Here is a 27,450-nt window from a genome sequence, read left to right as displayed (position 1 = left end):
AATAAAGCACATGTACAATTAACATATATTTTAAACTGTAAAGTGGGAAAGCATTTATCAATACTTTTTAAAAAAATGATTTTATTTTTGGCTGTGCTGGGTCTTCATTGCTATGCTTGGGCTTTCTCTAGTCGCAGCAAGCGGGGGCTACTCTCTACTTGTAGTGTGCAGGCTTCTCGATGTGGTGGCTTCTCTTGTTGCAGAGCATGGGCTCTAGGTCCTCAGGCTTCAGTAGTGCAGTGCATGGGCTTAATAGTTGTGGCTTGGGGCTCTAGAGAGCAGGCTCAGTAGTTGTGGCAGTCTGGCTTAGTTGCTTCAAGGCATATGGGATCTTCCCGGACTAGGGTTTGAACCTGCATCCCCTGCATTGCAAGATGGGCTCCCACCAGGGAAGCCCAATACTTGTTTATTTACCATAAAAATCACAAGTGTTCACTATTTCCAACCTTTTGGTAACAATAATGTGATGTGTTGATATATGTGTTAGCTTACCTTCTCTACATATATTTTTTTATATTCTCTATACATGTTGTTTTCAAAAGGAGTTAAGTAGAGGCAGATATTGATTTTTTGCCAAGTATATAGAATTGCATCACCTCTCTACTCAGTTCAATGGGTTTCAACAAGTATTCATTCTCTACTTTAATGATAAAGTTAATAATAATCCTAAGTTTTGTGTACAGTAATACAGTTGGCAAAAGTCTTGTCTGTTCTTTGAACAGCCTGTTGAGTGAGGTAGTACTATTCTTATTGGCTGGATAAGGAAATTGAGGGTCACAGGAGTTAAGTTCCTTATCTAAGGCTGTCTAGCTAATTGAGTAGAAGACTTGCAAGTTTGGATTCCAAGTCTAGTTCTTATCCCACCAGACCATGGTGGGGACAGAAGAAAGGAGAAACACCTCATGTTCCCAGATGAGGCAAGTCACAAAACCATTAGACCCTCAGAGAAGACAACACCTGGTCTAATGGAGGCAAAAATGGTCACCCTCATCAGGCCCTGTGCATCATCCTCTATTTTGCCAGTTTCCATCACTTCTCCTTGTTGCTTTACTTGGTCTTCTTCTGGTCTCTGTGGTACCTACCTAGACCTCAGAGGCCTTTGAAGAAGAGCTCCTGTTGAGAAATTGGAAAGAACGTTAACTAAATTCTGGTCATGGGATTTTTCAGACTGTAGGCCAGGCAGAAAATGTGCATTCCTCCAGCAATGGAGATTTTTCACTGAGAGAGTTACACTTAAATATTGTGTTTTTCCTGTAGCTTAAAAATATTGTCATGCATTCATTTGATTGTTCAATCATTTACTCACTCATGTTTGAATTCAACAAGCCTCACTGAGGACCCAGCATGTCCTTGGTGTCCTAGGGCACCCTGCTAGCCCTAGTGGAGGACAAGATAAATAAAACACGAGTTATACCCTCAAGGAGCTCCATTTCCACATGATTCTTCTGGTTACTCAGGCAACAGACTTGGGTGCAGCATTATTAGATAACACACAATCTGTACTTTCAATCTAGACACGACTAAGGGACAGCCCTGTAGAAGTATCACTTAGCTAAAGCCCAAGCCAAGAATTGTTTTTCATCTTTTTTTGATACTACAGCCACCCTTATGAAGATAAGGTCTCTTCAAGTATTAAGATCGAAGGTGGTGGTGTCCAACATATATAAGACAACCTATATAGAGTGCAAGAAGAAAACATTAATATGTTAGTATTACATGCAGTAGTGCACATATATACTTTCTTAATTCATAGCTATACATATGCTTGATAGTGTTTTATCTATGCAGTGGGCAGTCAAGAATTTGGTTTTCCTTGTTCTCTAGCCATAGTAGCTACTCTCCCTCTCCTTCCTCAACAGTATATAAAACTGCTGAAAGGCTCATTTGGGAAGCTTTTTCAAGTCATTGCATTCAGATTTGGCCTGATGGCTGAGGAGGGAGTTCATACAAGGTTTCTAGAGCGAGTGGTAAAATTTGAGTAAGGTCCTTCAGTCTTTGCCAAATCTCTCTAACGCAGACAAAGGAAGGATAGATTTCTTCTTAGCTCAATAAGCCCTTCCTTCCTGCCAAGATCTTAAGTTTTAAGAGCTTACTTTCCCCCCTCATACTTGAAGAATTCTTTTTATGTTTATTTGATGTTGGAGCTCTTCTCCAGAGTGACTTTTCACTTATTTTCCCAAATAAGCACAATGCTTTATCAACCCCCTTCACTCCTTGCCCCTGACATGGGTTGGAAGGGCATCGACTGGGGACAGAGTTCCCCTCTCTTCTGTTGCCAGACATCTACATTTGACGATAGATGCCAAGCAAGCATCAACTATCATGATCATTCTGTCTCTGGAATAGAATTCCAGAGCATTCTACCAACTTCACCAACAAGTTCTGCTTATTTACTCACCGTCTGTGCATTGAACACTCTGCCTGCTTTCTGCCCAGGAATCCTTTCCGCTGTACCATGGTTGATTTCTAGGCTGAGGATTATTTTTCATTTTCATCTAAGTGTTTAATTAATATTTTCTTCTTTCCCCATTCTGCCTCTGCTCTCACTTCAGTGATATCATGGAAGTCATTACAGCTTCTGAAAAATATAAATTGTGTTTCACTAAAAGAATTACTAGTCAGTGATATTTCAAAAAGTACTTAGGTCAGGAATGTGGATTATGATTTGAATTACAGAAAGGTCTTAAAAGATTCTTTTTTATCTTCTTGACTTACAGTTTGAGAAAAATTTCAATTTTGATCAACTGTTCCAGAGACTCATCCATATTATACTGTGAATTTTACTTGAAGTATCCCTTTCCTCCAGTTCAGGCCTTGGCTTGTAATAGAGTGTCTGTGTTTTGAGATGAAATTTGGAAAAATTGCCCATCCTTGTAAAGGTAAGCCAGGTGACCCTTGCAAACATCCTCACCTAATTTCACACAAGAATTCTCAGCTTATCAATTCCCAGACTAGCACCTTCAACCCATGGCTTCCAGAGTTGCCTAGGAGGCATCTCCATACCAACTGTCCAGAAGGCAGATAAAATCAGAGCAAAGTGCCTGGAGAGGTCTGAACATGGTACACCTCAATTCTCACATTCCGTCAGCTAGGACACTGTCACATGGCCATGGCTAACTGCAAGCCAGGCTGGGAAATAAGGGCTAGTTGGGCATTAAAAAAGAAAAGGAGAATGTGGATACCCGTCTCTGCCACTGAATACTTGCCCTTTGACTCATGGAAACATTTATTCCAAAGTCCCCCGTATCAGCCAGTGAGAGTCAATTGTGTGTTCAGAGGTAGCGCTGGAATCCATTCCCTAGGCAGGCTGGTAACCCTATTGTTTCATAGAGGATGGCAAACCCCTACTAAATGGTGTACAGTGGATTTGAGTTTCACCAAAGGATTTCAGATGATCAGTAAATCTCTACAGAAAACAAGCAGGAGTGACCTCTCTGGAACCATAAACAGAAGTGTGTTATATCTACCTCCTCACTGGAGGCTGTGATCTAGTGTTCCCAAGTGTCTGAAAAGCTAATGTTCATGGCCTTTTCATTTGATCAGGGGAAGTTCTGGTCTTATCTCTGCAAATAAAAATAATTTTGCTGAAATTGCCTACTTGTTATCTGGAAAGACAGGAGGAATTCTTTGGCAAGAAGGGCCCTGGCAGCTAGCCTCAAACCTGGGTGATGGAAATAGATAGTCTGGACAAATGTCGCAGACTTTATCGTTTGGAGAAACTAATACATAGGTCATCAGCTGAGTTTCCATTTCAGTGCAACTTAAGCCTGAGTGATAAAGGCAGCCTGCTCTGTGAACTTTGTATTACATAACCCTCATGTGATTCAGAGCTGCTATTTATAGTTTTTCTTTGTGTGGAAGTGGAGTGGGTTACAGAGATGCAGCTTCCTTCTATCCCAGAATCCCAGAAGGAGATCAAAACAATTCTGTATTTACCACCTAGCCTAGGGCTTTCAAAACTGCTCTTGCTTTATCGTCAAAAACAATTTTGGTATCTTGTTGTTCAGTCACTAAGTTGTGTATACTTCTTTGCAACCCCATGGACTGCCGCATGCCAGGCTTCCCTGTCCTCCACTATCTCCGGGAGTTTGCTCAAATTCATGTCCATTAAGTTGGTGATACTATCTAACCATCTCCTCCTCTGCCACCCGCTTCTTCTTTTGCATTCAGTCTTCCCCAGCATCAGGGTCTTTTCCAACGAGTCAGCTCTTTGCATCAGGTGGCCAAAGTATTGGAGCTTCAGCTTCAGCAGCAGTCTTTCCAATGACTATTAAATTACTTTAGGACTGACTTGTTTGATCTCCTTTCAGTCCAAGGGACTCTCAAGAGTTTGTTCATTCATTCATTTATTCTTTCATCATTCATTCATTCTTTCAGGTAACAAATATTTAGTGAATGTCTACTAGACACTAGGGGTGCAAAGCTGGAGTGGAGATAAGTGGTTGAAAACACTGTTTCCTAGATCTCATCCCAGACTAATGAAAACAAACTGTCTAGGGGTGAGTTCTGGTCATAGGTATGGAGATATATCTATCTCGCTGGGTGGCTTGCAGAATCTTAGTTCCCCAGCCAGGAATCGAACCCTGGCCACAGCAGTGAAAGTGCTGAATCCTAACCACTGGACCGCCAGGAATTCTCTGGTCATGGGTGTATTTTAAAATCCCTTCAAGAGAGTCCAATGTGCAGCTAGGATTGAGAATCACTAGAATTCGTAGACTCTGAAACCAGAGGAAATTATAATGTTTAATAAATCAAGGAGGCGCACTAGAAAGAGAACCAAATAAAGAGGATGTTGAAGAAGAGTGCAGAGAAAATTGGAAATTGCTTGATATAGAGAAAGAGAAATAATGCTGGTGTCTGATTCATTTGTGGCAGAATGTTAGCCTTTCTACTTCTTAGCTTGTGTGATGCTGGACAAGCCATTTAACCCTCTGAGCCTCAGCTTTTGCATTTTTAAAATGAGGATATTAATCATCTTCACATTCTAGGATTACTGTGAGCATTTAAATAGAATACCAAGTGTGCAACAAATCTGTTATTTTTGTTGTTATTTGGAATTCTGGAGGAAAGATCAAGCATAGTAAGTTGGATAGTTAAAGTTGTGAGTATGATCCTAAGTAAATCTCTCTTGCTGCCAAAGGTGAGTGAAGGCCACTATGTATCTGTGGGTATCTGAGACCTCAGCCCAATACAGTGCATCTTCCTTGGGGGAAAAGAAATCACTATAGTTTTATAATTTATTTATTTTGAGGGGTACCAAATTACTTTATTTGAAGGAATGGTTGTAGAGAAAGAACTTAAGTAGATGTTTTGGTACAACTTATAGAAAAGGTGAAGGTAACCCAAATATGCATGCGCCGCCTTGGTGACCAGGAAAGTCACCCCTGTGGCTATGGGAAGTCAGCCTGAGGCTTAGCTCTGTGTCCCAGCGTGTGCTTGTCAAAGATGGATTCTGCTATGCCAAATCCAGGGGCCCCCATCTTGCGCAATGTGGTTATGTGGTCACCCAATTCTTTGATGGCTTCTAGCTGCTCATTAAGGTAATGAGTCTCAATGAAATTACATAGATGGGGGTCATTTTTTTCAGTGGCCAGTTGGTGCAATTCCAGTAATGACTGATGCACACTTCTTTCCAAGCATAGCGCACATTCCATTGCATTCAGCCCATTCTCCCAGTCATCGCAGTCTGGTTTCTTGATATCCTGAAGGGAGATTCGGCCACCTCGTTGGTTCTGCAGCTTCATCGGTTTCCAGCATGTTCCCTCTCATCATGAGATTGGTGAAGAAAGTATTTGGCAAAGTTCTTCAAAGCCACATCATCGTGGTCAAAATAGTATGACATGGGCAGGTAGACACAGGAGGTGTAGAGCTCCAGGTTGATCTGGCCGTTGATGGAGGCCTCTTGGGTGCTGGTGGTAGTTCTCGCGCACCTGCGAGGGGGATGCGGTCGTCGCGGCGGGTGGCTGAGACGAGGCGGCAGTGGCCGGCGGCGGCGCTGGAGTGGCGGCGGGGACCTTGGGCGGTCGGAGGGCCCTGTCAGGTGGTGAGGAGGGCTGGCTCTGAGTGGCCGGCAGGGGTGGGGGACGAGCAGCCGGTTCGGTTCAAGCACTGTTGAAGCAGGAAACTGTGGCGACTCTCCGCGAAGACTATCACTATAGTTTTATAATATGCTTTAATTTCCGGTTTGGAAGAAATTTGGTTATTATTTTTTTTTCACACAGAACTGCAAAAGGTCAGTTTTTGTTCCAGTCCCAAAGAAGGGCAATGTCAAAGAATGTTCAAGCTACTGTACAATTGCACTCATTTCACATGTTAGCAAGATAATGCTCAAAATCCTACAAGCTAGGCTTCAGCAGTATGTGAACTCAATGGACATGAATTTGAACAAACTCCAGGAGATAGTGGAGGACAAAGAAGCCTGTCTTGCTGCAGTCCATATGGCCTCAAAGATTTGGACACAACTTAGCGACTGAACAACAACAATAGTATCATGAAACAGAAAATGTTTATTAGTATATGTGTTTTTTCTGGGCTTATTTCTGTGTCTACACCCTTCTCCACGTGGGCCTTGATATTGACATTTGCATCCATACTTGTGTAGACTTCTACACTGTATAGATTGTCACACTGATGTGCATATAGGATCACAGCTGATATATAATTTGGTGTTTTGCTTTTTTAACACTGTATCACATCATTTTTGTATATTTTACAAAGCTTCCAATAAGAATTTTTTTATTGTGTATATTATTTGCTACATTTATCTTTTAAAAGTCAAGAATTATGCAAGCAGGTTTTTAATCTCCATTGATACTAGTTTGAGTGAAGAACTAAAGTTTTAGTTCAGTTAGTTCAGTCGCTCAGTCGTGTCTGACTCTTTGCTACCCCATGAATCACAGCACGCTAGGCCTCCCTGTCCATCACCAACTCCCGGAGTTTACCCAAACCCATGTCCATCGAGTCGGTGATGCCATCCAACCATCTAATCCTCTGTCATCCCCTTCTCCTCCTGCCCCCAATCCTTCCCAGCATTAGGGTCTTTTCCAATGAGTCAACTCTTTGTATGAGGTGGCCAAAATATTGGAGTTTCAGCTTCAACATCAGTCCTTCCAATGAACACCCAGGACTGATCTCCTTTAGGATGGACTGGTTGGATCTCCTTGGAGGGTTATTATTTATACATTTCATCTAAATACTAAACAAGCTAAATAAACTGTTAGTTTCTAAAAGCTTAGAATTATAAAGAATGAGAGCTCATTTAAAATCACTGTTTCTTGTCTCTTTTTAGGAAAAGATTTGAGTATTTTTCAGAGTTATTACTGAGTAGCTTGTGCAATACTGTTTGCATGAGAGAGTCCAACAAAAAGGCAAAGCAAGAGTTATGTCCTTCTTTTCCTTTCCAGAACCCAGCATGTTTATCCTTTCTATGGGGTAAATTTGAGTAGTTTCCGTAGAGCAAAACAACCTGGAACTCTAGAGTGATTTCAGCCAACTGGTAAATAAAAAGCAAATAACATAAATCAAGAAATACTTGTGGGAGAATGAACTAGATAACTTCTGTCATCCCATTGCTTTTTGCTGTGTCGTTGGCAATTGACCACAAGATGTCACTGTGGCATCTTTGATCCTAATAATCCTGTAGCCGGCTGGGGGTGGGGAAAGAACAAGGAAGAAAATCTTACAGTTATATGCAAAATGGAATTTTCTTTTTTTCTGGCTGCCTGCCAGGCTAATAAAAAAATTTTTTTTAAACCAACACTATGAATTGAAAAGGCTTTCAAGAAACATCTGCACAGTGAAACTGTTAACTCCAAAGAAGTCCAACATTGTATTTATACTGTATAAATTAAAATGGAAAATAAAAACCCATTTGGGCCAATGTGCAAAATCTCCAAAGCAAGAGAAAAGTACTTCTGAAGTCAATCCATTTTTGAAACGATGGCATTAAATATGGAGGATGTAATAGTCGAAAACAACTGAAATTCTGCCCAGTGAAGCTTTAAGTAACCAGTTTCTCAAAACAAATATTGTTAATTAACCAAATTTCCCTCCATGGACTCAGATTTTAGAGGAAAGAAGCAAATCATTTTTTAAAAAATGCAATCTCTCATGTTTCTTGGGTGAAATGATTTTCAGAAAAGGCTAGGACAGACTGTAGCATCCCCTCCATAGGACACATCTACAGGTCAGGGGAGGAGAGCTAGTGCTTTGGATCATGATTCTGAAGAACTGAAAATCATTAAAAAAAAATCCTGTTTATTTATTTTTATAGAAAGAAAGAAAGTGCTTTTAAAAACCAGCTGTACGCAGAACACAGCCATCTTTTAGGTGGTCTGCCCAGCTCCCCACCTGTATATGGGCATCCAAACTGTACCCTTATACCCCACAATCATGGTGTGACTGGCATGTTCTGTGACCCACCCAGGGTTCTTACCAGTAGCCAGCAGCCTGACCAATATCCCTTTCTCAGGAATTTGGGATTAAGTCAGTTGATCCTCTTTCCTAATGACTGGACAATGACAGACAAATTCTGGAACTGTTGGTCACCATATTTTCCATCTTGCCAGCCAAGAAGCAAAATCAGAAGTCTACAGAGAGAGAGAATGATGAAGGGGATCCTGAGGACCACTGACAGAGAGGAAACCTTGGTGGCATCCAAGTGTCCAGTTCCATCTTGTCCTTGAGTCCAGAGTCCACTTTTTTTTTTATGAGAGAACACTCTGCATCTTCATAGTAAATGATCATTTTGTTCAACCAAAACACTCTTATGACTTTTCAGGATAATCTGGAGCTCAAGTCATTGTAATTCTTTCTCTTTGCACTCCAATCCTTCTCTGCTCTCCAGCTGTCTTCTGCCCGACCCTCCCCCACCCTGCCCCACATCATTTATCCAGACATTTAGGTTATGGGATATTTTATTTGGTCACTTGAAGAAACACTTATGGCTTGTGGAGGGACAGTGAGAGTAAGCTAGACAGGCTTCAGGGAATACTTTGAAACATCAGTCTGCACAATCTTTGGGGGAACTGGATCTATGAATTAAGATTCTACAATAGCACTTCCCAAAATTTGTCCCTTAGAACATTAATCATGAAAGTGTTAAGAATACAAATAAAGTATTCCACAGTAAAATAAGTCTGTGAAAAAAGCAAAATATATCTCCCTCTTGCATGTGCACAAGAGGGGACTAAAGATCCTCTTGATGAAAGTGAAAAAGGAGAGTGAAAAAGTTGGCTTAAAACTCAACATTCAAAAAACTAAGATCATGGCATCCGGTCCCATAACTTCATGACAAATAGATGGGGAAACAGTGGAAACAGTGGCAGACTTTATTTTGGGGGGCTCCAAAATCACTGCAGATGGTGATCGTAGCCATGAAATTAAAAGACGCTTACTCCTTGGAAGAAAAGCTATGACCAACCTAGACAGCATATTAAAAAGCAGCGACATTACTTTGCCAACAAAGGTCTGTCTAGTCAAAGCTATGGTTTTTCCAGTAGTCATGTATGGATGTGAAAGTTGGACTGTGAAGAAAGCTGAGTGCCAAAGAATTGATGCTTTTGAACTGTGGTGTTGGAGAAGACTCTTGAGAGTCCCTTGGACTGCAAGGAGATCCAACCAATCCATCCTAAAGGAAATCAGTCCTGAGAGTTCACTGGAAGGACTGATGTTGAAGCTGAAACTCCAATATTTTGGCCACCTGATGTGAAGAACTGACTCATTAGAAAAGACCCTGATGCTGGGAAAGATTGAAGGCGGGAAGAGAAGGGCATGACAGAGGATGAGATGGTTGGATGGCATCACTGTCTTGATGGACATGAGTTTGAGCAAGCTCCAGGAGTTGGTGATGGACAGGGAGGCCTGGCGTGCTGCAGTCCATGGGGTCGCAAAGAGTCGGACACAACTGACTGACTGAACTTTGAGTGTACATGTGTACTCAGTCACTCAGTCGTATCCTACTCTTTGTGACTCCATGGACTGTAGCCCGCCAGGCCCCTTTGTCCATGGAATTTTCCAGGCAAGACTACTGGAGGGGGTTGCCATTTCCTACTCCAGGGAATCTTCCTGACTCAGGGATAGTCTTACATTTCATGTTAATATATTAAAGGCTGATAAGTCCTGCAGTCAAAAAGGGATCAAAATTTGTTTAGCCTAAGATTTTCAAAGTTTATGTCATTAACAGATTTCTTTGGGGAGGAGGGTTAATCCTTATTGGCAACATTTTAAATGTTACTTTAAAATGTCTGTTCATTTCTGCTTTACAGCCAAACTGAATTTGAGGTGGGCTGACCTTGGGAATTTTGATAGGAAAGACCCTGGAATATCCTCACTTCCTTACCTCCTACCTCACAGCCCTTTATTAGTCAGGTAGTTAGTGAGAAGGCTAAGAAATGGCCTAGACATCCAGCGCTGTGGGAGAGACTGCCTCTCTTGACATTTCCTAGAGCCCTGACTTTATGCCTTCATTTGGTCTTTTTCAAAATATAGTACACACTGACAAAAGTACATAAATTACAAGGGTACAGTGATGAACTTTTCCAAACTGTTTCACACACTATTGTAGCCAGCACCAGGGCAAGAAACTACATTACAGGCTCCCAGAAGCCCTTTCACGCTCTTTTAGTCACTTTGCCACACAAGGGTAACCATTCTCTGACTTTATGCCTTTTCTTTCCACATAAATGGATATATCCTGGAGAATAAGGATTGACCCTAGATCTCCTTGTATCCCCGCAGTCTAGAATAGGACTCAGGATAGTTAATTGGGCTTAACTGTAAAGCAGGAACTATAAAAGCACAAGTGCCATCAGACTCCTGTACAGGATAGTGGAGGGGCCCTGGAGTCAGACTGCCTGGGTTCAAACCTATGTCTGTGACTCCTACTTGTCTGACCAGGACCATCACTAAGTCTTCAGGAACCTCAATTTTCTGCCTTGCAAAGAGACTAACTTGGATTGTCTGGATGGGTCCTGAATGGTCATCGCAAGTATCCTTATGAGAAGGACACAGAGAGATTTAAAGATGGCCTTGAAGATTGGATGATAGAGTTGCAAGCTAAGAACTGCCACCAGCCACCAGAGACTGCAAGAAAAAGAACTGATTCTCCCATACAGCCCCTGGATGGGAGTGTGGGCTTTGCCAAAACCTTGACTTTGGCTCAGTGAAATTGATTTTAGACTTCTGGCCTCCAGAAAGGTAAAAGAATAATTTTCTGTTGCCTTAGGTTACCAGGTTTGTGATTTGTTAGGTCAGTCATGGGAATCTAACACACGTATGCTGTGATTGTTGTTGGGGAAACAGCAAGAAAGAAAACGTAGTCTTTGTAGAGGTTACATTCTACCATGGAACACAGACTATGAACAGATACACGGATGCACAATCTAATGTCGGAGTTCTGCCGGCTCTACACTAAAGCAACTGGTGGGAGCCCGTGGAACCTGTGAGAAGGGCAGAAAGGAAGTTGGGCAAGGTGTGCAGGACTCTGCAGGCCCTAAGTGATGAGATAAGGGCTCTGTATTTTAAGTATGGCTTTGGAGATTCCCCGTGCATGTGGGAAGCCAGTGGGGCTCCTCTTCAAGTTGTTCTGGGAAAGGCTAGGGACTGCAGTCAGTTGACTGCTGTTCCTGTCCTGGGTTACCCCTTTAATTTGCTGTGCCCTCAGGACATTTCTTTAACCTCTCTAGATTTTAACATCTTTAACCTAGGTTGGATTAACTAATTTATAAGGCTCTTGCTCTTAAAACAAGAAACCAATTCTCATGACTCTGGTCTGAACAGGGAAGCCACGGTCAGAAACACAAAGGCTCCTCCGGCCGTGACTGTCTTCTTTGGGGCCACTAGAGGGAGTCGGGCGAGGCAACCTGTGCAGAATTTAATTAAGAAAAGACGGAGGGTGTGTTGTTTTAAAAAGAAAAAAATCCTCTGCTCATTCCCAGAATCTGCTTCTGATTATCCGTTGGGCTAGACTCTTAACCACACACGTTTCGGCCAATCCTAGACAGCCTAGGCTCCTTTTTCACCCTCAAAGCAGTCAAGCCACAAGAGATGCACTTTCAGACCAGAAGAGTGGAACGAAGATTCGCAGATTCCCTCGTCCCACCCCCTGGCCCTGCTGTCCAGAGCCTCCTGAAAGTGAGAGCCGCTGAGGATTAACTTCCCTCCCAACTGTACTAACTACTGATGGTGGAAGCTAACATGGGACTCAAGCGCCTTTCTAATTTCTTCCAAGAGTAATTCTCTAATTACTCGTTCCTCTTCATTTTGTGTTAAAGGCTGGCAAACGATCCTATTTCCCTCCACATCAAAGTAGGAGCAAAATAAATTGCAGTTCCAGTGTTCTTGCCTGGAGAATCCCAGGGACGGGGGAGCCTGGTGGGCTGTCGTCTTTGGGGTCACACAAAGTCGGACACGACTGAAGCGACTTAGCAGCAGCAGCAGCATGTAATGAAAACCTCAATTTCTGGGGTCCAAAGGCCCTTTTAAGAAAAAATGACAGAAGAGGTAAATTTGGGAGGTACTTTTAGCACACATCGTTAAAGCAAATTAAGGATATAATAATCATTAAGAGACTTTTTGATTTTTGTAGTTTTTAAAAAATTTTTATGGAATGTATTCAATTTACAATGTTGTGTTAATTTCTGCTGAATAGCAAAATGACTCAGTTATATATATATATATATATATATATATATATATATATATATATATACACACACACACCTACATACATACATACATATATATATTCATTTTCATATTATTTCCATTACAGTTTATCACAGGATATTGAATATAGTTTCCTGTGCTATACAGTATGACCTTGTTGTTTATCCATCCTATATATACTAGTTTGCATCTGCTAATCCCAAACTCCCAATCCCTCCCTCCCCTAACTCCCACCCCCCGTGGCAACCACAAGTCTGTTCTCTGTATCTGTAAGAGACTTTTAATTTTTCCTCCATTTAATCCTTCTTACATCTAAATCCAGAAACTAAAGAAAGTGGAGTATCTAGAAAATGATCCACTTTTGTATTTGTTGAGTAAATCTTTTCCGTTTAACTCCTCGTTTTGACATGATTTTGGATTAACAGAAAAGTTGAACTAAAGTTGGACCATAAAGAAGGCTGAGCACCAAAGAATTGATGATTTAGAACTGTGGTGTTGGAGAAGACTCTTGAGAGTCCCTTGGACAGCAAGGAGATCAAAGTCTATCCTAAAGGAAATCAGCCCTGAATATTCACTGGAAGGACTGATGCTGAAGCTCCAATACTTTGGCCACCTGACGTGAAGGACTGACTCACTGGAAAAGACCCTGATGCTGGGAAAGATTGAAGGCAGGAGGAGAAGGGGATGACTGAGAGAGGATGGTTGGATGGCATCACCCACTCAATGGACTTGAGTTTGAGCAAGCTCCTGGAGATGGTAAAGGACAGGGAAGCCTGGCGTGCTGTAGTCCATGGGGTTGCAAAGAGTCAGACACAACTGAGTGACTGAATGACAACCATGTGTGTGTTAGTTGCTCAGTTTTGTCCGAATCTTTACTACTCCATGGACTACATATAGCCTGCCAGGCTCCTCTGTCCATGGGATTCTCCAGGCAAGGATGCCGGAGTGGGTTTCCAGTTTCTTCTCCAGGGGATCTTCCTGACCCAGGAATTGAACCAGGGTCTTCCACATTGCAGGCAGATTCTTTACTGTCTGAGCCACCAGATGACAAAAATAGGCAAGGAATTTCTGAACTTCCTTTTCCCAAATTCCAGATATTAGTATTTTACCACGTTTGCTCTTTTCTCTTCTCCACCCTCTCATATTGTTTTCTGAACCATCTGAGTCAATAACAAAAGTGATACCTTTCCCCCTTTAACTGTGTATTTCTTAAAAACAAGAACATTCTCTGACATAATCGCTGTGCAATGAGCTAGATCAAGAAATTAACATTGACTATTATTTTCTTATCTACAGAATTTGTTCAGGTTTTTCCAATTGCTGTCAATATTACCCCCAGATTTAGGTAGCATTCTGTTGTCATATCTCTTTAGGTTAGTTTTAATTGAAACCATTTCTTGGTTTTGCTTTGTTTTTGTTAGTTTTGTTTTTTTATATTGATATTTTAAAAAAATACAAGTAAAATATTTGGTAGAATGTCAATGTTTGGGTTTGTCTGATATTACTTTATGATTAGATTCAGGATGTCATTTTTGTTAAGAATACCATAGAAATGATGTTGTGTCTCTCTCAATACATTACATGGAAAGCACATAATGTTGATTTGTCCCATCACTGGTGTTAACTTCGATCACTTATTAAGATAATAGTAAACATAATATGAAAACTATAAAAATATATTAACACATGTAATATATAATATCTAAGTGAAATATAATATGTAAGCAAAATATAGTATAATATAATAGGAAATGTGCTGGGCTAGTGGTTCTTAAACTTCTGGTCTCATCTCAGAAATACTTTACCTTCTTAAAATTTATTGAGGGTCTCAAAGAGCTTTTGTTTATTTTCATTATGTCTATCAATATTTACTGTAGTAGAAATTAAAACAGAAATTTAAAAATATTGACTTATTATTTTAAAATAATAATAATGAACCTGTTACGTGGAAACATGAATAATATACATTTTGTGAAAAATAACTATTTTCCCAAGCATAAAAATGAATAGAATGTCACTCCTATACATTTTTGAAAATCTCTTTAATGTCTGGCTTAATAGAGAGCAGCTGAATTTTCATATCTGCTTGCAATATGGATTCAATTTTTTACAGTATGTTTTTTGCTTAAAGTATATGAAGGAAAAGAAAAACATATGTACACAATTGGGAAAGGAAGGAGTATCTTAGTAGACTTTTCAGTTGATTTTGGATAATCTTTGCTACTATACTAAAACCCAATGAGTATAATTTCTTAAAGGTATTTGCAGTATAAAACCTGAAACCACATCAATGAACATTTTGTTCTCTGTTAGGTTAAAATTCTGGTTTATCGTGTACTTTGATTGGATCTGTTACCCATGCATGATTTTGTTAACATTATATGCTGGTCATTTGGAAAATATTGGCACCCTGAGCTATACCTGTGTTCTAAATGTTGCCACTTCTTTATATAGCAACCAAAAATTTTTTCACATTTGTTAATATCCCCCTAACTTCTTCTGAAAAGTGTTTAGATATTGAGAAGCTGTGAAGTTCACAGTGGTAGATACAAATTTTCCAACATTGGAGTCTTCATTTGAAAGCTCAAATTTTAATTATTGGCAATAAATATTACAAGTTGTTTTCTCTGAAGTGCTAGGTTTACTTTGTTTATTTTGAGAAAATGTCCACTGAAGTCTCAATTTTGAATGATCATGGTTTGTCAGTTGTTCTTTCAAGTCAAAATGGTGTTATATGAAAAAAAGCCACTAGCTCAGTTCATAGCTGAAACAGTTGCACAAATGCTTTTTTGGGACAGCACTTGCACGTCTATGTGCAGCAGAAGTGCTTTATGCATATCATCACTTACACAGAATATTAAAAAGATGAGCATTAAAGGGTCAAGATTTAATGAAATTAAATACATTTTAATGCTTAAGGACTTTTAAAGTGAAACTTTTCTTTTTTAAAAAAAAAACCAACAGTGCATGGCATTGATGATTACAAGGACTACCAGTATGGTATAGTAATACTGTACTATGTGGGGCTACTACATTGATTTATGCTAAGGTGCCAGCAGTTTTACACACCGTTGCTTTCATGATTTGTGCAAATGTCAGCCTATGAAAAAGGCAAATGACATCTTAATATAAAAACACTTTGAACCGAAAGTGTCTTGGGAATTCCGTGTCTAGGGATCACACTTTGAGAAGACCATGAACATAAACATCTATATAATATATTAATACATCCTCCATGAACTTAACCTCTAGCTGGACCAACAGAGCAGTTGACAAAAAGCAAGATGAGGGAAGCATCTATAGATAGACATAAGTTATTGGCAGTATTTTAGTTCTTGTTTTTATTCATGTGTGTGTGGAATTTGGCTATATTATAAATCTGTGCTGTCCAATATGGTAGCCACTGGCCATGTATAATTATTGATCATCTGAAATATGACTAGAAACAATTAATATATGCTTTAAATGTAAGATACAAACCAAGTTTTGAAGGCTTCATATGGAAAAACAAACAAATGTAAATATCTCATTAGTAATGTTTGTATTGATTATTTGTTGGAGTGATAATCTTTTGGCTGTATTAGGTTAAACAATATATTATTAAAATTAATTTCCGTTGTCACTTTATACTTTTTTAAATAGAGCTACTAGAAAACTTAAAGCTACTTACGTATCTTCCATTATATTTCTACTAGGTGATATGGTTACAAATAAGTAAAGAGATAAAACAAAACACGTATTGGACTTCCCTGGTGGTCCAGTATTGAGACTCTGGGCTTCCACTACAGGGGGCATGAGTTAGATCCCTGGTCCAAGAGCTAAGATCTCATATGCTCTGCAGTGGCCAAAAATAAAATAAATAAAAACATGATTATAAAACAGGGTTAAGTATAAACCAGCAATGATAATGCATTAAAACCAAGGATTATTTTTCAACCATTTCTGTGCCTATGAAGTCAAGGGCAAAAAAGAACGTTAAATAGTATGGTAAAGATTATTTAAATCATTTCATAAAGACTCAGGTAGCTGAGAGAGCACAGTGGAGGGTCAACTAACCAGTCTTAGATAACAGAAAGACCTCTTCCCAGAGAAAGGATTGTCTCTTTTTAACTAAAAGAAAATTAGAAAATTTTCAGGTGAATTAGGTGTAAGCAGGGAGGAAGGGAAAGGGTACTCCAGGGAGAAAGAACAGAATTTGCAGAGACTCAGAGCCTTTGCTCAGAGCACAGTTGGAAAACTCCAGAATTTATAGGGGCTATTGTAATACTGTTACATCACCACCTGCAGTTATTGACATAAAATTCTGCTTTCTCTGAGGTATGTGTGTATAAAAGAGAAGATTTATTTGACTTTCCTGCATTTTTTCTCAAAAGGATCATGAATTTTAAATTATACATTTTAAAACCTGGGAAACATCCCAGGCTCATGCTAAGAGATACTTTGGAATTACTATTTAGTTTTATAGACACACATGGGGTTTTGCTTATCCACATCTTGCCAAAATTGTGACCTTTCACGTTCAGGATAGTAAAAACCTGACTCCATGATACATGGAGCTGCACATGGCTCTCAGCAAGGGGAAAAGTAAAAAAAATAAAAAGTCCACAAAGACATAAAAATCATATTGTGCAATGACATCACATCAATATTATGGTTAATGCTAAATTGAGCAGTGGGATCCCGGTATCAGAAATTTGAGAAGTAGCCACCTTGCAGCCCAATTGCTACTACATCAGTTGAGAGACCAGGCCCAGGAAAAAGTGGAGACAGGATTTATTTATTTGTTTATTAACTTTTTATTTTGTATTCAGGTATAGCTGTTAACAAACAACGTTATGATAGTTTCAGGTGAACAGTGCCAAAAGGACTCAGCCATACATACGCCTATATTCATTCTTCCCCATGCTCCCCTCGCATCAATGCTGCCACATAACATTGAGCAGAGTGTCATGTGCGCTTTAGTAGGTCCTTTGTGTACATGTCCATCCTAAATTCCTTAACTATCCTTTCTCTCCATCCTCCCCCCACCACCCACCTGGGTAATCATAAGTTTGTTCTCTAAGTCTGTGAGTCTCTTTCTGTTTTGTGAGTAAATTCATTTTTATCATGTCTTTTTAGATTTCCTCATAGAAGGGTTAGAGAAGGAAATGGCAACCCACTCCAGTATTCTTGCCTGGAGAACCCCGTGGACAGAGGAGCCTGGTGGGCTGCTGTCCATGGGGTCGCACAGAGTCGGACACGACTGAAGTGACTTAGCATTAGCATTAGCATAGAAGGGTTGTCATGCAATATTTCTCCTTCTCAGTCTTACTTCACTTGGTATGACAGTCTCTAGGTTTATCCATGTTGCTGTAAGTGGCATTATTTCACACTTTGTAATGGCTGAATAACATTCCATTGTGTTTATGTACCACATCTTCTTTATCCATTCCTCTGTAGATGGACAATGGGCATTTAGGTTACTTCAATGTCTTGGCTATTGTAAACAGTGTTGCAGTGAACATTGGGGTGCATGTAACCCTTTGGAACATGTTTGTCTCTGGATATTTGCCCAGGAGTGGGATTGCAGGGTCATATGGAAGTTCTATCATTAGTTTTTTAAGGAAACCATGCTGTTCTCCATAGTGTTTGTACCAATTTACACTCCCACTAAGAGTATAGGAGGGTTCCCTTCTCTCCACACCCTCTCTAGTATTTATTGTTTGTGAATTCTTGATGATAGCCATTCTGGCTAGTGTGAGGTGATATCTCATTGTAGTTTTGATTTGCATTTCTGTAATAATTAGCAATGCTGAACATCTTTTCATGTGTCTCTTTGGAGACAGGATTTAAATGGCCTTCTAACTTGACCTGTCCCTTCCCCATCCTTAGATGAAAATCATGTCTGAAGTCCTCAATCTTTCAAAAAACTGGAGACTAGGACATCTTCAGTATGAAAAAAGCATAGTCAAACCCTAAACCAATGACCTGAGCTCCCCAATTTACCTTCATAATCATTTCACTCTGGCATTACCCCAGAAACACGATCCTAACTCTCTATGCTTTCTTGTTTGTGGTTCATCAGAGTATAGAGTTTTTGAGAACTCATCTACCTTGTTTGCATCACTGAGAATGATAATGTGACCACTTAACCCAGATACTCTTGGTTCCCCAGGAGGCTAAAGAGGGCAAGACTTAGTAATCGACCTTCAATAGTTAAGCCACCGACAACACTGGAGGAGCAGGAGCTGAGAATAAAAGCCATTCCCCATCTCTCCCAGCCTCTCCAACCCTCTGCTTCACAATCACTTCCATGGATGCAGCGCCTCCTCTGTGCTAAGCTGGGTGCTTCACAAATATCATTTTTAGTTCTCCCAACAACCCTACAAGATGGATACATTGTTATGGGCTCTGTTTTATAAATGAAGAAACTGAGGCCACTTGCTGAAGTCCATGCTGTTGGTAATAATCCTTTTAGCTGGGATCTGAACCCTGCTGTAATTTCACCCCTGAGTCTGGTCTTCCTCTTCCATCCCCATGTAATTTGATCTCTAGTTCTGGAATGCCAGCAGCTGGAGGAGGAGAATCAGTGTCTTTGGGGACACCTGGAAGAAAGTGGAAGTGAAGAGCAAGTGTAATCAGGGGCCCTTAACACTTCCTGAACACATGTCATGGGCCTGCCTTATATCAGACATGTTACTGGTGTATCTCAATTACTGATGGGTATGATTTTTATGGAGAAAGAAATCTCAGCCTTGGTGAAGTCATAAATTTTGTAATTTTGTTCCAGGCTTTGGAGCTAGTGAGTGGTGGAGCCAGAGTCCAGACTCTCATGAATCTGAAGTTCATACTCCTTTTTTTTTTAAAAAAAAACAACTAACAATGTATTTTTTTTGAATAGGCATTGAATCCATGAGGCTCAAAAAGTCAGAAGGACATTCAAAGATCTGCACTTAAAAATTTCTCCTATCTATGTCTAACACCACTCTCCTTCCTCCCATAAATATCTTTCTGATGCTGCTCTGTGCAAAGAAAAGCAAATGCAAATAGGGCTTCTTATATTCTCTCATTTCTTTATAATATGCTAAATGTAGCATATTATATACCTCCAAACTTTGCTGTTTTCACTTAATGGAATATAAAAGTAACTAACACTTATGTGGTTCTTCTCTGCTGTGTGACAGGCCCAGTTCTAAGCATTTGTGCATATTAACTCATTTAATACTCTTACCGACTCAATGAGATAAGTACTATTATTATTTCTGTTTGATAGATGATTATATCAAGGCACAGAGAGGTTAAGTGACTTGCCCAAGATCACACAGATAGAAAGAGGTGGAGACAAGCTTCTGACTTAGGTAGTTTGGCTCCAGAGTCTGTGCTCTTAACCTCTCTCCAAGCTGCCTTACTCATATATATATATATATACATATATATATATATATGTATATAAAACACTTATATATGGTGCATTATGAATATATAATATAGATCACATATTATAAAAAATCCACTTTCATATAATATGAATTATGTATCTTCTGTATAGTGTTAAATATCTACTATATCAGTATGTAGAGGACTTGCTCACTTCTAAAACATCTATATAATATTCCATTATGTTGATGTAATTATTTAACCAGTCTTTTACTAATGGATATTTTGGTTATTTCTAAATCTTTTGCTATAGTAACAATAATAATAATAATATAGACTAGAATAATATATACTTATATATAACATATCATAATATAATTAAATTATACATATATTACCATACCAATAGATACTTATATATAACATACCATAGTATAATATACCATTATCATATATAATTATAACAAAATAATAAAATTAATACTATAGTAAATATCAATAATAATAATATCAATATCAATAATAATAATATCAATAAAATAGAGTATAATAAGATATACTTACGTTATTCTATTATGATCCTTAATTAAAATATACCATTATACTATAATACATGATTATAATGAATAAGATAATAATATAAATGCTGCAATAAGGATTGGGCACATATTAATTTCCTATGTGTGCAGATCTATCTGTGGGATATGTTCCCAGAAGTAGCATTACTGAATTGAACCATACTGCACCATACTGTCTTAACCACTGCACCATACTGTCTCTCAAGGACAAATTACTTTGAAAGCTGAGTCCAAGGAAAACTAAGTTACAAACGAAAAGGTCAGAAAGTTTGAGATTGACATATGCACACTGCTATATATAAAATATATATATAAAACATAACTAATGAGAACCTACTGTACAGCATATACTGTATATACTGAATACTTCTCAGTATTCTGCAATGACCTATATGGTAAAAGAATCTTAAAAAGAGTGGATACATGTATGTATACAACTGATTCACTTTGCTGTACAGCAGAAACTAACACAACATTGTCAACTAAACTCCAATAAAAATTAAAGAAAAAGAAAAGGTCAGAAAGTTAACCTGAGTCAAATATCTGACAAGAAGTACTAAAAATAAGAAGCAAAACGGAAGGTATTTGATAATTACACTCATGGGAAGCAGTATAAAGATGTTTATGCCAATAATTGAGTTCCCCTTCTGGACAGCCTAGGTTTCTAAGCTGTTCACTTCCTCTGCAGAGAGAGGAAGGCAATTGAATTCCAGGAAACACCACTGGATTTGGAACACAGACAGGAAGCATGCTATCCTCTAAGTGACAAGGACAGAAACTGCTAGTCTAGGCTTTCAAAAGCCCTCTGAGCTAAGATGAGATAAAACCACCATTTCTGGTTCCAGTTCTGGAGACCTGGTTAAGTACAAATTTCTGGGAGCTGATCAAAAATGAACAGGCAGGACCTAGCGTCTCCCTTGGGCTGCTGATGCCATGGGGGCTCAAGATGAGGGTACAGAGGCTTCTAACTAAATGCACTGAGCTGGTGATGCAATCCTGGTGATTTTGGTTTTTTGGTTTTTTTCTTAATTCTTTTGGAGATGGTATTTTTCAGATTTTTAATAGCATATATTACTTTTACAACCAGGACAAATAAATAAAGGTCATTGAAACTAAAGCAGTTCTTTCTTTCTTTTTCCTCCAAAACAGTTCTTTCAAAACAGGCCAGAAGCCTCTACAAGGTCAGATTCAAGGGCCCCAGGAAGTTCCTGGTTACCCCAAAGGTCTTCCATCAGCCTTGTAGCTTCTTGTAGCAGATGGAGATCCTCTTTAAGATGAGCATACCTTCCCTTGTATGTATTTCTAGATTAAAAAAAAAAAGTAGCTCCAGCAGTTAACTCCCTACTGGAGTACACAGGTCCAGTAGGGAATCAGGTAGAGAAGCAGAGGTACTAGAGGCCTGCAGGGGGAGAGGGTACCGGGAACAGCACAGAGGTAGCTCAAGGCGGCTGCGTGGACGGGGGTGAAAAGCAAATGATGCGGCACCAAGGACATTCTTCTCTGACTTCTGCAGACTGTCTGCAGCCAGCCCCATCCATCACAGTTGAGAAGACTCCAGAAGAAAACAATCTTCGCTGAGAAAGGAGTGGTGAACCTACACAACTGGTAGGAAGAGAAATCAATCCAGCCTTCATGGAACTTAGGTAAACACAGATGAAGATGCTAACAATGTAATTCTACTTTGAGGGAATTTAGTCTCAGGACATAACTTGAAATGTGAAAAAACATTTTTTACTGAATGATTCTTAATAAATCTGAAAAATAAGATATAACTTAAATGTTCAATAATAGGGAAATAGTTATGGTAAATATGGATACACACACACAATGAAGTATTAAGCAGCCATTAAAAATTTTGAGTTATAATTTAGACTTGGAAGCAATGTGCAAAAGTGATTTAGTTTGTGATTAAAATTATGCAAAAATAAACAAAAATAAGACTATAAGGAAAGATACTAAAATATTAAATATTAGTCTTTGGGTTGTTGGGATTATTAAAAATTTAATATTTTTTCTTCTAATTTTCTATGAGTATGAATATTTAAAAATTAGAAAGATAAAGCATTATTATATTATTAGCAGATGAAAGATTTAGCTTATATTTATGTACAGTACCTACATGACTAATTATACTTCAATATATGTATGTGATTAATATAACTCTGTATATAAAAGTGGGCTACTTTTCTGCACCACCAGTGAACCAGTGAAAGCTTGACTCAGAGTTCAGTATATTGTCACTGTAGTCAGTACCAGGTGCTAATAAAATGCTTCAGGGGGTCTTATTGGAAGTATTTTAAGTAACTGAAGATTCGTTTTAGTCAGTATAATTTGCATATAAGCAATAATAGCATTAATAAAGCTCTTAATTTTTTTTCTTTCCTGATAAGTAGGTTAAACAAACTCCTATAAGTTTTATTTATGTTGTTAAATTTACTTGGCAAAATACACCCTCCTAGAAAATTCATATATCAGTTTCAGACTGGACCATTCCAGTCTTCGTTGGGTAATCAAAGTTAGTAAGATCTTAAGAGTTCATATATATGTACTTTTTCTAAAGCTTATTCAGCTTGAATCTATTTGGGATGGGGGCGGAGAAATACGTCTCTATAATCTGTATACCACGCTTGCATTTTGTTAATAGTTTTTGGTACCATTTGCTGATGGTTTTGTGAGTAAGATCTTACTTCCCTTTGTTTCTCTGGAAGGCTACGATTTGAACTTGGTTGAACTGATTTCAACCAAGAGTCCAATGCAAGGTGGTGCTCTGAGAATTTATTAGCTGGTAAAATGAAGAAAAAAGAGGGGAGGAGGTACAGAAACATGCTCTAGAACACCACTCACTTATAATGTTAGAGAGGTAATAATTCAAGGTTATTTATTGTGCCCATGCTACCTATCAGGTACTGTTCAGGTACCACAGGAATGCAAAGATGAATAGAACATGGTTTGTGCCCAGTGGTAATTGTTGTTTATAGATTCATTATGATACCTTATTCAGGTAGCATTAATTAGTAAAGTGAGATAAATATGAGACAATAAGGAGGGGTAAAGACTGTGGCAAGTTGGAGAGGGCTCTCCAGATTTAAAGGCTTTGGTCAAATCTCATAATTAGGCTCTATGAATTTCTGTAAGGTAGGTTAGCAAAACGGATTTTTATATAAAATATCCAGATCTTTAAAATGTCATCAACTAATTTAAAACTTTTTAAGAACATTGTGACTTTAGACCAAACAAAAAAATTCCACTTGATCATAATGAGACAAATATGTGCAGCTTCTGTCTTTGAGAAACAGTTCTACTGAATGACATAGCGCTTAAGAATGTGTCTAATTGCAAAGTCATATGATAGTATACTTATCTTGGGAAATGTTGGAATTTCCTTGAACACTGTCTTATTTAAAAAAGTTTTTTATATTGGAGGATAGTTGACTTACAATGTTGTGTTATTTTCAGGTATACAGCTAAGTGATTTTAATTATCCATCTCCATATACCTGGGCTTTGGAGAAGGCAATGGCACCCTACTCCAGTACTCTTGCCTGGAAAATCCCATGGATGGAGGAGCCTGGTAGGCTGCAGTCCATGGGGTCGCAAAGAGTCGGGCATGACTGAGCGACTTCACTTTCACTTTTCACTTTCATGCATTGGAGAAGGAAATGGCAACCCACTCCAGTGTTCTTGCCTGGACAATCCCAGGAACGGGGGAACCTGTTGGGCTGCTGTATATGGGGTTGCACAAAGTCGGACATGACTGATGCGACTTAGCAGCGACAGCCTATACCTGGGCTTTCCTGGTGGTTCAGTGGTAAAGAATCTGCCTGCCAATGCAGGAGATGCAGGGGTTCAGTCCCTGGGTTGGGAAGATCCCCTGGAGAAGGAAATGGCAACTCACTCCAGTATTCTTGCCTGGAAAATTCCATGGACAGAGGAGCTTGGTGGGCTACAATCCATGGGGTCACCAAAGAGTCGGACATGACAGCCACAACAACAACAGCATACACATATCTATTCTTTTTCAGATTATTTTCCCATATAGGTTACCACAGAGTATTGAGTAGAGTTCCCTGTGCTATACAGTAAATTCTTGTTAATTACCTGTTTTTTATACAGTAGTGTGTATATGTTAATTCCAAATTCCTAATTTATCCTTCTGTGAGCACTGTTTTATTTATTTATTTATTTATTTATTTATTTTTTTAGCACTGTTTTAATGACAACTTTCAGTTCAGTTCAGTCACTCAGTCGTGTCTGACTCTTTGTGACCCCATGAATCGCAGCACGCAGGCCTCCCTGTCCATCACCAACTCCCGGAGTCTACCCAAACCCTTGTCCATCGAGTTGGTGATGCCATCCAACCATCTAATCCTCTGTCGTCCCCTTCTCCTCCTGCCCCCAATCCTTCCCAGCATTAGGGTCTTTTCCAATGAGTCAACTCTTCACATGAGGTGGCCAAAGTATTGGAGTTTCAGCTTCAACATCAGTCCTTCCGATGAACACCCAGGACTGATCTCCTTTAGGATGGACTGGTTGGATCTTCTTACAGTCCAAGGGACTCTCAAGAGTCTTCTCCAATATCACAGTTCAAAAGCATCAATTCTTCGGCGCTCAGCTTTTTTCATTGTCCAACTCTCACATCCATACATGACCACTGGAAAAACCATAGCCTTGACTAGACGGACCTTTGTTGACAAAGTAATGTCTCTGCTTTTAAGTATGCTATCTAGGTTGGTCATAACCTTCCTTCCAAGGAGTAAGCGTCTTTTAATTTCATGGCTGCAATCACCATCAGCAGTGATTTTGGAGCTCCCCAAAATAAAGTCTAACACTGTTTCCACTATTTACCCATCTATTTCCCATGAAGTGATGGGACCAGATGCCATGATCTTAGTTTTCTGAATGTTGAGCTTTAAGCCAACTTTTCCCCTCTCTTCTTTCACTTTCATCAAGAGGCTCTTTTGTTCTTCTTCGCATTCTGCCATAAGGGTGTTGTCATCTGCATATCTGAGGTTATTGATATTTCTCCCGGCAATCTTGATTCCAGCTTGTGTTTCTTCCAGCCCATCGTTTCTCATGATGTACTCTGCATAGAAGTTAAATAGGCAGGGTGACAATATATAGCCTTGATGTACTCCTTTTCCTATTTGAAACCATTCTGTTGTTCCACGCCCAGTTCTAACTGTTGCTTCCTGACCTGCATACAGGTTTCTCAAGAGACAGGTCTGATGATCTGGTATTCCCATCTCTTTCAGAATTTTCCACAGTTGATTGCGATCCGCACAGTCTAAGGCTTTGGCATAGTCAGTAAAGCAGAAATAGATGTTTTTCTGGAACTCTTGTGCTTTTTCGATGATCCGGCGGATGTTGGTAATTTGTTTGATCTCTGGTTCCTCTGCCTTTTCTAAAACCAGCTTGAACATCTGGAAGTTCATGGTTCATGTATTGCTGAAGCCTAGCTTGGAGAATTTTGAGCATTACTTTATTGAGAGACAATTTATATACCACACAGTTCACTCATTTAAACTACACAATTCAATGGCTTTTAGTTTACTCATAGAGATATGCAACCATTACTACAATCAGTTTTAGAACATTTTTGTTACCTCACCCCAAATTAATTCTGTAAGCATTAGCAGTTACTTCCTATTTCCTCCAACTCTTCCATCCCTAGGCAGTCACTAACATGCTTTCTATCTCTAGAGATTTGCCTATTCTGACTATTTAATGTAAATGAAATCTTACAATATTTGTGTCTGGCTTCTTTCGCTTTGTGTAGTGTTTTCAAGATTCATCCATGTTGTAGCACGTGTTAGTATTTCATTCCTATTTAGTACCAAGTAATATTCCATTGTATAGGCATTTCCCATTTAGTTGATCTATTTATCAGCCTATGTAGAAATGGTTTGTTTTCACTTTTTGGCTATTATGAATAAAGCTGCTATAAACATTCAGGTGTGTATACTTGGGAGTGGAATTGTGTGACTACACCTTGTTTTGAAGAGGCAGGGCAAGTCAGAGGAGGAAGAAAGAATGGGTGAGAATTGGGAGGCTATTTTGCATTTTGACCAAAACCAGGATGATACTGGGTTCAGGTTTTTCCATAAGGAAAAGTGGATTTTTTTGTTCAACCCAATATAAAATAAAAAGACACATACAGGAAACTTGAAGTAGTTCTATATGGAGATAAATATAAAGCTAATGAGAAAAGAGGAATTCAGGCCTTGGAAGGGCTTGTTGGTCTGTCCTTTCTGCTGAAGGTACTAGAGAGCCACTGAACAACTAAAAGCTGAAAGGGGAAAGAACATTCTGGAGGTCACATGGGGATTGGATTTAGTTTCACAGCTGGGATCCTACCTGGCAGGCAGCTCTGGTCATCATGTTGCTCCCTACAGAGAGTTTTGCTCTTCAGAATTATCCACATTAAATATTTGGACTGGCTTCTTACAATCAAAATAATGTAGTATGGATTTGTGATATGTGATATATTCATAATATGGTTAAGGGAGTTTTAAGAAAAGCCATTTTGTTGTCTTGAAAGACACTGCAAAATTGGGTGAGGCCTGTTTATGTTGGTACCAAAATGTGTTTGGTTTAAGTTTTTGCAAGTGAGTGTGCCAATTTGCTTAGATTATTTTTTTTTCCTACAGTAAGAAATATTCATTTTAGCCAACAAAACGTATACCAGAATTGTGATTGAAATGGAGAAGATGACTCATGATTTGAACTTGAATATTCTGAAATTAAGATCCCTTCTGCACAGTTCACTCTTAAAAATAGGACATTCAGAGGGTGCTCTTTGCTTACCAGGTTGAAGGACAAGAACCTGAATTGAAATGTTGTCTTTCAGAATG

The 27,450-nt window shown here is 39.1% G+C and overlaps 1 long non-coding RNA gene and 1 pseudogene across 2 annotated transcripts in view; one reads left to right on the top strand and one right to left on the bottom strand.

Annotated features, from left to right (window-relative positions):
* LOC145537975 (uncharacterized) overlaps positions 1 to 27,450 on the top strand; it is a 42,695-nt gene that overhangs the window by 3,641 nt on the left and 11,604 nt on the right. The window lies entirely within an intron of this gene.
* On the bottom strand, positions 2,725 to 26,977 carry LOC145538250 (ferritin heavy chain pseudogene; annotated as a pseudogene). Its single transcript, XR_014076739.1, has 2 exons — positions 26,954 to 26,977; positions 2,725 to 6,059 (listed from the first exon to the last, which is right to left on the bottom strand). The product of XR_014076739.1 is annotated as a ferritin heavy chain pseudogene (transcript).

Source organism: Giraffa tippelskirchi, chromosome 2, assembly GCF_054371585.1.
Source record: "Giraffa tippelskirchi isolate mGirTip1 chromosome 2, T2T-mGirTip1v1.2.pri, whole genome shotgun sequence".
Classification (NCBI taxonomy): Eukaryota; Metazoa; Chordata; class Mammalia; order Artiodactyla; family Giraffidae; genus Giraffa; species Giraffa tippelskirchi.
Note: the sequence above shows the minus strand (reverse complement) of the source record. Positions and strands in the feature narration are given on the sequence as shown.